Raw genomic sequence first — 12,282 nt, forward strand, 5'->3', positions numbered from 1 at the left:
AGGGTGGCATGGAATCATCAGGGAATCATCATTAATATTGCTGGTTTGGAATAACTCTTTGAATGAACTGTCATTTGAGAGTCTGGATGCTCCCACCATATTACTGTCAACTGAAGCATCTGGCAAGTCATTTGGAGGGTCTTGTTGCTAAAAGCTCTGGACTTGTCTGCTAATGTTGGGTCTCTAAGTAAAGGGAGAAGAGGGGTATAGGAGAGCAGATATGCAGTTAAAATCACCCTGCTGGGACTGAAATCATCTCCTTTAGGGACTGTAGGGATAACAGTGATGTCATGACTCACATCCAAGTCCTTCTATGAGCTGGAGAACTTAACTTCTCCTAAGTAAGTCCATGGCATATCATGTCATGTCATGTCCCTGACCCCTCAGTTTACCAGAAAAAGGTATTTACAGCCACATGCAGGAACCCTTCAGAGCTGTCAGGATTTACCTCATGGGGCCAATCTCCCTTTCATGGAGCCAGTGCAGGGCTGGTGGATATTCCTGCATTGTACCCTTGTGTCTGTTCCCAACCTGCAGCGCATCAGCTGAGAGCTGGCGGGTGTCAGTTGTGTTTGGGACTCACCAACACTGTGGCAGTTCTCTGGCCTCCCCTACAGCATTTCCCACAGATTGTCCTGCAGGCTCACACTGTGAGGGTCTGATGACAGACCTCCTCAGCCTGAAACAGCCACATCAGGAGAGGAAACACCTTTGACAGCTGTATAAAAACCTGAAGGATTTGTAGCATGGAAAGACCAGTTCTCCTGCATGCACTTCTTTTATGGCATCCCATCATTCATGCTATGGCCAGTTTGTCATATCCAGTGAACCACCAGAAGACAATCTAATTAGATGCAAACTAGAGCACAAATGGGTAAGTCCACATAATTTAGTGACTAACAAAAAAATCCTTCGCCAACTTCCTTTATGGAAATCCCTCCATCCCACCAGGTTACAGTGACTCACACTATTCTCCTCTATCTAGGCTGCAAAAGGATTATTCCTGATTTATCTATATGAGCAAACAATTGACAACATTAGACTCTTTTCTTTTATCTGACCTCAAAAGCTTTTTCACAATGACCTAAAAGCAATATTTCCTTCTAAACTTTCCTCATGTGCCTTCACTACCATCAACCCCAGGGCAATTTTGGATAGGAGCATTGGGCATTTATTTTTTGAACATTTACTCCAAACTATTTGTATGAGCATGTACAGTACTTTAAATTAGATGTTTCTTATTGAGATTAAGGAGTTTTTAGGTTTGGGGGCTTTTCTTCAGTTTTGTATATGTAAGATTTTCTGATAGTTCTTCCTCTTGCTGGTATTAACATTCCTATTTCTTGGGAGAAAAAAAGGGGGGGAAAAAGGAGTTCTTGCTCAAAATCTTCTCCTGGCTAATTTATACCTGTATCTTTTGGGGAAATTGTCAACATTCCTTTATGGAAGAAGAAGAGTGTTTTGAATTATTTGAAGGGTCTGGACTTAGGTAAACTTTCAAAGCATTTGGAAAATTGAATGGAGGCACTAATTCTGACATTCTCATTCAAAGATACTGAAGAGGCTGTTTTAGAAGATTTATTCTATGGATCATATTATTGAATCCATTAGAAAAAATCCCTGGAATATTGGGAATTAAAAAAAGATTACCTGTGGCTTATGATTTTGTGTATGGCATAATGCAGATATCAAATTACGTATTTGTAAGATTGAAAAACTTTCCTTGGCAAATGGACATGCTGATATCTATTTTCTATGATTTGTGTACACAAAGATTTTCCAAACACAGGTCAAGTCCTAACACTTTTCAATTGATCTCACATTAGGTCAAACTAGACTGTATTGGGTGGCTTAATTCACTTGGCTACTTTTAAATCTATAGAGAAATATGCTTGGTAATGCATGGCAAAAATCCTGCAGAGAGCTGTGTAGCAATTAAAGTGTTAATTATAGATACGTGTTTTGTCCATTTTATTTTCACAGTTTGCCTTATGCATTTACCCCTAGAAATATCTAAAGATGCTAAATTAGCTCTTTTCTGTTAAAAAAAAAAACAATTCCCAATTAATTAAAGACCTATCCATGCTTTCTTTTAATGAAGGAGAAAAAAACCCACAACAAACTAAACCAAACCAAACCAAACAAAAAACCCAGTCTATCATTAAGATCTGTGCAACTGTCACTTTCCTGGATTGGATGCTTCAGGTGGGAAGAGTGAGCAGTTAGAAATTTTAATAGCAGGAAGAAACTGAAAAATAAGACACATTGAAATTCTGACCCACAATAATATTCCACTCTGTTCTGTGGAGAGTGGATGCATAAAAATGTTGAAATAGAGACTGGAATAATGTTGGTGGGTTTTAGTATTACAGTTAAAACACTGCTCAGTCATAACCCCTACAAATTACTACTTTCACTTCCATTTTATCATCGACATAATTAAAAGAAGTCTCTTGAAAGGGGCATTCTCATTACAGCCAAGGACCACTTCAGACCCCATTGAAATGAAAAGAGAGACCATAGATTAGGTGCAGATACAAGTGGTAATTTCAAAGGAAGCATAAAATACCAAATGTGTAACAACCATATTTTATGTGTTCAAAAGGCTCATGGTATTTTATTGTATAAAGAGACTTTGGCTCTGAAAGAGAACTTCAGCCAAGTGGCTCCAATCAGATATTCTAAAAAACCTCCTACTTCCTTATCAGAAACAAAAGCTGTTTTGTTTCTTGTATTATTATTATTATTAATTTACAGTCCTATAATTCAGCTGAAATTATCCAAAGGAGGTATAAATGTTGAATAACTATGAATTTAAGAAATTGATCCAACATTTCACAGAGGTAATACTCTATTTCTGTGTACAGCTCCAGAAAGTAAAAGCAGGCACAGCATTTTACATGATCTAGGGGCTCCTTTTTCAGTGTTGAGGAAAAAATATTACTATTGTCACTACACCAATATATTTTATAGAATTGCTTCAAAAATACTGACTTTTCAAAATACATCAATATTTCAGTAGCTTTTTTGATCAACAAAACCTCAGTGCTCATGCTAGTTTACAGCTGAATAATGAGAGAAAATCCAGATGACCAAATTATGAGTATTATTTATTTCCTGTTTATTAAAAAAGTACTTTCAAACACATTTTATTTGTCTGAAGCTCACATTTGGAAAAATTAAGCACCTCCATTCTGTCAAATGTTTGGACTTCCAGATGTTATGAGCAGATGAAATTAAGAATCCAGCATTATTAGTGGGGATGCTTAAGTCATCCTAAAGAACAAAATCAAAAACTTCACAATTTCTGTACCTTGGAATGCCTGTGATATAGCAACAAAAAGTGTGTTAAATATATGTAGCTCTGCTTCAAAAATACTTCTGTGTCTTGTTTCCATTCTTCTCTCAGCAAATGTATCATTTGTTATCTGTAGTCACATATGTATTCCAAAATATTCTTTAAGATAAATCCAAACTGCATTTCCGTGCCTGTACAAGTAGGTTGAGATTGTGCTATTGTACTTAGAGGACATTCCAGTCCAGTTGAGTTATATCATCATAAGTTACATGATTGACTTTTACAGCAGAAAGAAAAGGTTGTACTCAAACAACTGTTATTGCCTCAATGAAAAAAAAAAAAAAAAAATCAATGCATGTAAAATGAACAAGAGATTTTGTCCAAGTTGCAGTTAATACCACTGAAGAGCTATGGATATTAAAAGGTCAACAAATAAATTAGTCCAAGTGTTATGAAATGAATGATTTGGCTTATAATTGTATTGAGTGCAAATTGTTCACTGCCTATTAGACCAGGTAATTTTTAACCATGGTGCCTCAATTACTGTTCCATAAGCAGTAATACAGTTGTAAGAGCCACCGGTTCGATCGGGTGACCTGGGAGACACTCCAGGACAGCTGCCTCTGCTATGATGGATCACTGAGCCTCATCTCCAAATGGTGCCAAACCTTCCCTTCCTGGGAGGGGATCTCATAAAAGAAACATTACTGCTTGATTCATTTTACCAAAATGCTTGAGTTTTCTAGAGTCAGCAGCTGGGCATAGATTGTGAGGCTCTGTATTTCTTAGAAGAATTACGACAGGAGGCTTCCTATTGCTTCCAGCACTCTCTGCTAAATGGCATCATGATGGTTTGGAGGATGCTTTTTTCTGCTGCTCAATTGGGCTGCGTTGTGAGAAATACACGGCAATCATATTTTACATCACCACGTAAACCACCACATAACACCTAAAACTAGGCCAGAAATGGAAACTCCAGGTGAGATTATAGACATTACTTCACACTTCTGCAATGCCTCGCACTCGGAGATCTCGCTTTAACGGGAGCAAATTAAACTTCACAACGCACTTTCTAGGAAAACACAATCTCTCCCCCATCTTCATCAGAGACAGCCTTGAAGTGTAGCTGTTTGGCTGAAGTTACAGTGGGCTATGGTTACAACCAAGGCAAGTTTTGTAGGGTGAGGTAATAGCTTTGATCAGAGACACTGATACGGGTGAGAAAAGGTGCAGTCAGCATGTAGGAAGCAAGGATGGGCACCAAAAAGCCTGTTTTATTCCAGTTATATCAGTCACTCTAAGATATAACCACTCCCTACAAATCCTGATGGCCTTAAAAAGGGAAAAGGAATCAATCTGATATTGCTTTCATGCTAGGAAGCAACACCCACGGCAGCAGCTGTGTTTCCCCATTGCCCCTTGGGGCACGGTGCTCCCTGTGAGCCAGGGCTCAAAATAAGGCAATAAAGGGTTCACCAGGCTTCCCAGAGGACTGGGCCTTAGAGGATTATACCTAGGCTGTGACTACACAGATCTGCTCTCTGCCCGTATATAAAATAAATTGAAGAGGTAAATGGAAATCTTGAATTATCAAATAATCTGCACAGGAGAAACCGCAATAATAAAAGCCTAATTAGAATAGATTGTACCCCATACAACCAAATCCTGTTTATATTGTCACTCTACTGTATTTTTGATAAATCACTACATTCAAACAGTCTATTGGGAGGGTGGTTTTCCATTTCATCTCTCCATTGAGCAAAAAAATGTCTGGAGTCTGAATTTCCATTTCACCAGCACAGTTGAACTGAATATTATTTGGCACAATACAGTGTACAACTGAGCCACTAAATGGCTGATTTACTAAATTATTATTAGATGAGCTCTTGCTGTTCCAAGTGAAAGTGCAGTCACTGTCTCTCTTCATGGTGTGTTCAAATTGTTCTGTGTTTAAATATTCAGCATGAGGCTAATGTGAACTGATGAACTGAGACTACAAACGTTCACTTTCGATGCAGACAGGGAGACAGAGATGCAACGTATCATGTGGCCTGCGGAGGTGAGGATGATTTATGTTTAAGGATGCTGCTGCCTATTTCCATTAATATAAGATATTCTTAATTAGCTCTGTGCTTGATCCAGGAATTTGGAAATGTAGCTAGAAGCTAGAAAACAGCTCCAAAACTGAACATAGCTGTGTGGTTATGGAGGCATCGCAGTCCTGGTGAAGAGGAGGCATCAGAGTCCTGGTGAAGAGGTACTTGAGCCTGGATCTCTGTCAGTAAAGTGCATGAGCTGCCTCCACAGTTTTATTCTTTCCTCTCTTTAATATTTGAGATGTAACTTAAAAGTATCACCTGCAATTCCTACCCGAGCATCACAAATCCTCAGTATGTAAAGGACTGTCCGTGTTGTGTAGTTCTATGACTGACTGAGGTGAGCAGATATGGGGGGAAAGGAAAAATAGATATTTTTAAGAAAGGTTAAAGGAAAAAAAAGAAACAATTTCTTTACTGCCACCTGCTGGAGTTGACAATAACCCTTTGTCCCACAGAGAGAACAAGCTCCTCACTTGGAGGACAGTTATAGGGAGCATTTAAAATACTGTGATCCCAGACACTTACAGTAGATTAGAATTTTTTATTGGTGCTGTGTTGCCATAACAACATAAAGACAGCAGATGACTTAAGCTAAGCTTGCAAAGCAAAAGGCTGCTCATCTGGCAGTTAAAATGAATACAGTTCACTTCACAAGTTCTCCATATGGACCCTTAGTGTATGGTAATGAGGATACCATATGGTGGGAGAAAATGCACAGAGAACAATTGTGCTCCACTGGATGAGTGAAGTGAGCGGGAAGTTATGAGGAAACACAGGAGAGAGATTTGCGTGTGTGCTCTCTAACTCAAGGGTTTCTTTCAGAGGGGGATTCTCTCTCTTCTTAATCTTCTTCTTAATATATACATGCATAGAAATGACAGAGAAACATATTGCACATTTTGCAACATCATTCATCATAAACTGTCAGCTGTGTTTGTAAATCAGCTTGGTAAGATCTTAGAAATTTGTAATTCTTAAAAGGTAAAAGTGCTAAGTTTTTAGACAAAGTGCAGGAAAATTTAAGCACTTCTGACAAGTAGAAACATTAGTGGTAATCATTTTAAAAATGCTTGCATCTTCCTGCCTGCATGTTTAGCTGTAAATAATGCCGCAATGAATAAAAGCTTTAAAAAAAGGGGAGGGGAGGATGAAATGGAAAAAAATATTTTTTATTTTATTTCCAAAAGGATAAAAAGTAATAGATGCTCAGAACCATATGCATGCAAAATCTTGCTGTAAATGTACATATGCTATACAGTGTGCTGTGCTAACCAGATCCCAAACCTGGTAAGACAGCTTGCTAAAGGCTGCAAAGTCAATTTTGTACTACACATGCTTCATAAAAGATGAATATAAATGCATTAGTTAGACACGGTGAGCTAAATTAGAAGGTCAGGCAGGGCTGGAAGGGCTGAAATATCACACAACCAATGACTGTAATTACTCTTTTTTTAAGTCTATTAAGTGGTGTTGTTCTATCAAGGCTCAGGGGTATAGGACATGAAGTACAAGATAAAGTAATGTGTATTTATTACTCCCACGGGATCAATTTACTAGATATTTTCAGCTCCATGGAGCAAAATACACAAATGCAGCCTTTGTTACTTTCTTCAAACTGTGGCTTTTTCCTTCCAAACCTGCTCCTTGAAAGGACTGTGTTTACCTGTTTGGTGTCTTCCTGTCATCCTCAGTTAATTGTATTTAAAACCAAGAAGGATGAGGATACAGAAACTGAGAAATGTGGGGATCCCTCCTACAGGATGCTCAAACAAGTGGTTGGAGTCGCTCAGATGGAATGTGCAGACTAGAAAATCCAATCCCAGGCAGGATTTTTACCCCAAGGCAAAGCAGAGAGCAGGAGCAGAGAATGGCACAGAGCTCCTTGTCATCATGTTAGCCCTGATCTATTAAAAGTTTTGTCATAGATTCTAAATTACACCATCTGCTCTAATCATTTGCTGAGTAAATGCTGACCCAGTTATAAAGAAAGCTCAGTGAAATGTGTGTGCACACTGCTGACCTTCAGAAAGGAAAGGGCTCCTTGCCAGCCCTGTGTGCTGGCTCTGCCCTTCAGCGAGTGGCGCCTCTGTCCCTTTGCTCTGCATTTCAGGCTCTGCATATTCCCAGACACCCCTCTGACATCCACCACCCCATAAAGGTACCTTGCATAGGTACCTCACCCTCTCAGAAGTTTTGATGCTCTCTGGTTGACTATTTTCTATAGGATAAACAAAATATCAGACCCCCTAAACAAGCTCCTCAACCAAGTGCTCAAATTGCTAGGAAACTTCAAAAAAACTCAGCTGTTGAGAGTTTCACCTTAACCCTGGTCTCAAATTCCTGTATATTTTACAATAGAATGTAGAACTCTCCAAGCACATCCCTTCTGTACAGATGAACTCTAATAGCTCCTCTTTACATGCCCCCCCTTCCTGCCCACACTTAGTATAAAAGTTTTCTAATGATTCCCTTGTTACACTGGATGGGAAAAAAAAAAAAAAAAAAAAAGAAAAAAAAAGAAAAAAAAGAAAGAAAAAAAAAAAGAAAAAAAAAAAAAAAAGGCGTTTTCTTAGCTGCAAATCACTAACTTAGGTTAAAATGCAGTATATGTTGAGTTAGTAGATGGCAATGCTTTCTGGAATTTCCATTGGGTCTGTCTGAAGCAACAAACCTGAGCTGCATTGTCTTCGTTGCTATTTTAACCTCTGCTGGCAAGCCTGAGCCAACCACCCACATTTAGAGACAACCTTTATTTGCAATATAAACAATACCCATGTCACGATGGATAAAGGGCAGATCTGTGGGATTTCACATGGAAAAAGACAACTGCTTTTGCCAGCCTCTGGTTCCTAACAACCACATGTCTTCTATTAGTGTCCTAAACGAGGAGGTGGGCTATGTCTTGGGGGGTTTTAATGACTGACCAGAGAAAAGGAGCTGAAGGGAAGGAGGATTCTGGTTACCTGTGCTCTCAGCTCAGCAGGGAGCCCCCTGTGCACTAGAGAGAGAAGCTCCACTTTCATCTACATGAAGAGAAAGCAGAAGTAAATGTCCCTTTCAGGAGGGATAAGGGGTCTCCTAGACAGCACCGAAGGAACAGACTGGGAGGGAGAGGATGTCAGATCACAGAGGGAGTTGATGCAATGACTCGCTTCTCAAACACAGAGTGAACAATCTTCTGCTTAATCTAAATACAAGTGATGAGTTGTAGGAGTGGTGAAAATGGCAAATAAAATCTAGGAAATTGCATATAAAGAGGAATCGTTGTTATTAAATCATTTAGGATGGATGTGTTTCAAATCTAGCTCACAGTTGAAGCTGTTTTACAGCTCTAGCTGTGGAGTTTTAACAAAATTGCAGAATTGCAACGTGTCTGCCAGGGATTTATTTTAAGGATTGCAGGGTAGTTACATGAATGAACCTTAATAGACTCAACATGTTGTTGTGATCTGAACTCTTCAGTGATCTCCAGTGCAGTTTATGTGCACAGGAACCAACAACACCACGAGGGCCTTTGTGTGCACGTGTGCAAACACTGGAGATGGAAATGGGGCACACACACACACACACACACATGCAGGACTGTTCCCAGCTCCACACAGGCTCTCTACAGACTGCAGGACAATGACACCATTTCTCAACCTGAGCATCACAGTGTTCCTTTTCTCTTATCCCCAGAGGTCTCTTGTTTCCTCTGATCTACCTCCTGTCTGTATCAGAAAGGAAAGACTGCACTGCCCAGCACACTCCTGGTACTTGAACTCACTCCAAGCTTTGGGTGCTAATCCCACCACCTCTTGGCTCTCCTCCTGGTGTTTTTGGGTGTGGGGGTGTCTGTACAGACATGCACATCTCCTTCCACTGCCTGCCTTCCCTGACCTGCTCTGGACAAGAAGGGAACAGGATTCTGGCACAAGCAGGCTCCATAGCTCAGCTGCCAGCCTCAACTCCCTCTCTTTTCTCCAGAAACTATATATTGTCTTTCTACTTTAAGCACATCAGCTCTCAATCTAGCAGTCCAAAGATCCTCATCTCCAGGTGCTCCCATTCTCCTCACTGTGGGAGGGCATTCTCTACTGGAATTTGCCTGTTGAAGCACAGGGAAGGAGAAGTTATTTTTTAAATTTTGCCCTTTTCTTCTTTGCCTACTTAGCTGGAACATTTCAAAAAATTAATCCTGAGCATAAATACTGAGCACAGTATTGAAAATACTGGTTCTAAACTTGGGGAGATCAAAGTTCTTAAACAGCCTCAATGGTTTTAGAAATGCTGCTAACTTCCTCAGCTCTGGAGGGCAGAGCATGCACTAACACTCACTTGATGGCCTCAACAATTCTCCTTGACTGCAGGGATAAGTCACAGAGCAGAATGCTCTTGATGGTCCATGGGAAGGGCAGCATGCCTTTATGAACACAAAAATTACAACCACTTCTACCTCTGGAAAGATCTCTAATTCATTAGTAATGTTTCAATGGAATAATGGCCATGGACCCTAGCAGCAATTAGAGAATTATGACTTGTTTTATTTGATGCAAAGGCACAAGCTTTTTCATGAACAGAAAGTGATGATGTGCTGTCAGGACAATGGGGGAAATGGAGGGAAGGATTTTGAGAGCTCTGAGCACTGCTCTCTCCTCTCTGCTGCTTCTCTCAAATATTTGCCCTCTCTGCCTGTGGTTCCACTGTGGGAGCCATATGGCTTCCAACACTCCTCTAAGTAGCCACTGAGAATTGTCTGTAGTGGAAGAGTGCCAAAGCCCTTCCTGGTCTAATGACATGGGGAAGAGCACTGTGCAGTGCTCACCAGCACAGAGGCTCACGGCGTCCTTGATGATGATCCTGGAGCCAGCAAGTGATGCTGGGAATTGAACCATCAGTGCCTCAAATACAGAAGTCAACATGTGCCAACCCCTGCTGCATTCAGCTTCTGTGTGTGGCATAATAATGAGACTTGAACTTGAGGTCCAACCTTCAAGCTTGCACAGAAAGAATTACCCAAAGACAGACAAAAAAAAAAAAAAAAAAAAAAAGGTCCTCTCTTTATCCTGTTGCCAGTTTCTTCACTGAGTTTGTCCAACCCTTAAGAAGTAACCTCTTTTTTTAAGCCATCGCATCTTACCTCTGCAGACATAACCACAATTTCCCTTGATTTAAAGACTTGAAAAATTAGTTTAAAAGGTACCTCAAAGAAATTCATGAAGCCAAAAGGATATAAAAAGGGACAGATGACTCAGTGCTAACCCTCACTCTCATACCTTATCCATAAATACCTGCTAAATTTCAGAGTCAGGATATGGAGCTAGAAGAAGCTTTCTTCTGTCTGATTATAGGCAGCAGGAATGTGTGGTACCAGTCTCAGACCAAATGGGAAAGAGGAAGGTGCTTGTCCTGGAGGTGCATTCCCACATTCTCACCCCAGAACAAAGGGGCACTGCTGGGGACTCCCCTCGGTGCCTCAGGAGTCAAAAATGAGCCCAATTCCTGTGGAAGTTGGTGATGCACTACAACTCCAGGACATATAACTCAATTTGGAATTGCCCAATTTTATTTTACTTGAATTTTCTCATTTAAATAAAATCTACTAGCCAGCTGGAATGTTTGGTTTAGGAAGGTTTTCCAGCATTTCTTTTGGGCCTTGCAAATGCCTGGTCCATAGTGAAGGGTGGCTTCTTCTTTTTTGTGAAACTATTTTTCTCCAGAAGCACATTTGGCAGCAGAGCCAGCACAGAGGTGAAAAAAAAGCCCCTACAGAAGGATGCTCTCTTTCTTTGGAAAGGGCTGCAGCTCTGGAGTGAAACTTGACAAGCCATGAAAGCTGTGTCCTGCTGCAAGTCTGTCCAAATGTTAGGGAAAGGGACAGCTTGCAGAGGGTGAACAGAGCCAATGGTAAATGTAACTCTCCAGGACAGCGTGTTTCTCTGGTTGGAAGAGGGAAGGACAGCACATCAGTGACCCCAAAAACACAGCCTGCAGCCTTTCTAGGCAAAGATAAAAGACAAAATAAGCCTGTAAAAAAAAAAAAAAAAAGCCACATACTGAATTTTATTTCTTTCAAGGAATTAAACATATTAAGTTCCAATGTTTGAGAAATCTTCTCACCTTTCAAACACTTTAGAAATGCAACTAATCAAAGCCTACAACAATCCCTGATGAAACCCTGTAGACAGCTCAGTGAGCTACAGAATAAAAGGTCACAAGTATTGCCCAGTCACAAAGGCTATACTGGATGTACATTAACTGAACTATTCATTTGTCTGTGTCTCAGGTCTGAAAATTCACATTTTCTTTTTCACAGGGAGTGTTCTGACTCCCCAGCTCACTCAGTAATAGCAGATAAAACATTTGGAGACAGCTGGGCACAGACAGTAACTCCAGATCATCACTACTGCTCAGAGTTCCTGTGGACAGGAGCAATACTTAAATCTCCCACCTCGTAGCCCAGTATACCACAAAAGTCACTGCAAATTCTTGCAAGGCAGCAAAACCAGATCTGAGTGCAACCCCAGTGTTTTCCCAGTACAAGAAACTCATCTGAATGATGCTGTCCTTTCCCCCAGCTTTTACTTGACAGAAATCAACAAAAAACCTCACTAATTTTCATGGGAACAAACGTCACTGCAGTACACAATGCTCTAATTAAATCTGCAATCCTGAAATAAAACAGTATATGAGCATTACTATCCTAAACCAATACATGCTGCAGCAGCAATGGAGTCACATCCAATTAACTTGATTTTATCACTGGTGAAGTTCTCAAAACTATGCTGGCAAAGTGCTACTGATACCAAAACCAAAAAGCATCATTATTCTATGAAAACACTGCTCAGGTCCCAAAATGGTAACTAAAAAATATGTTCATTGTTATGTGTTTTAGAAGAGAGAAAG

General features: G+C 40.2%; 1 protein-coding gene across 5 annotated transcripts in view; it reads right to left on the minus strand.

Annotated features, from left to right (window-relative positions):
* Positions 1–12,282, minus strand: part of EBF1 (EBF transcription factor 1) — a 267,551-nt gene that overhangs the window by 18,808 nt on the left and 236,461 nt on the right. The gene's annotated exons all lie outside the window — the stretch shown is intronic.

This window comes from Zosterops lateralis (genome assembly GCF_965231275.1).
Source record: "Zosterops lateralis genome assembly, chromosome: 14".
Lineage (NCBI taxonomy): Eukaryota > Metazoa > Chordata > Aves > Passeriformes > Zosteropidae > Zosterops > Zosterops lateralis.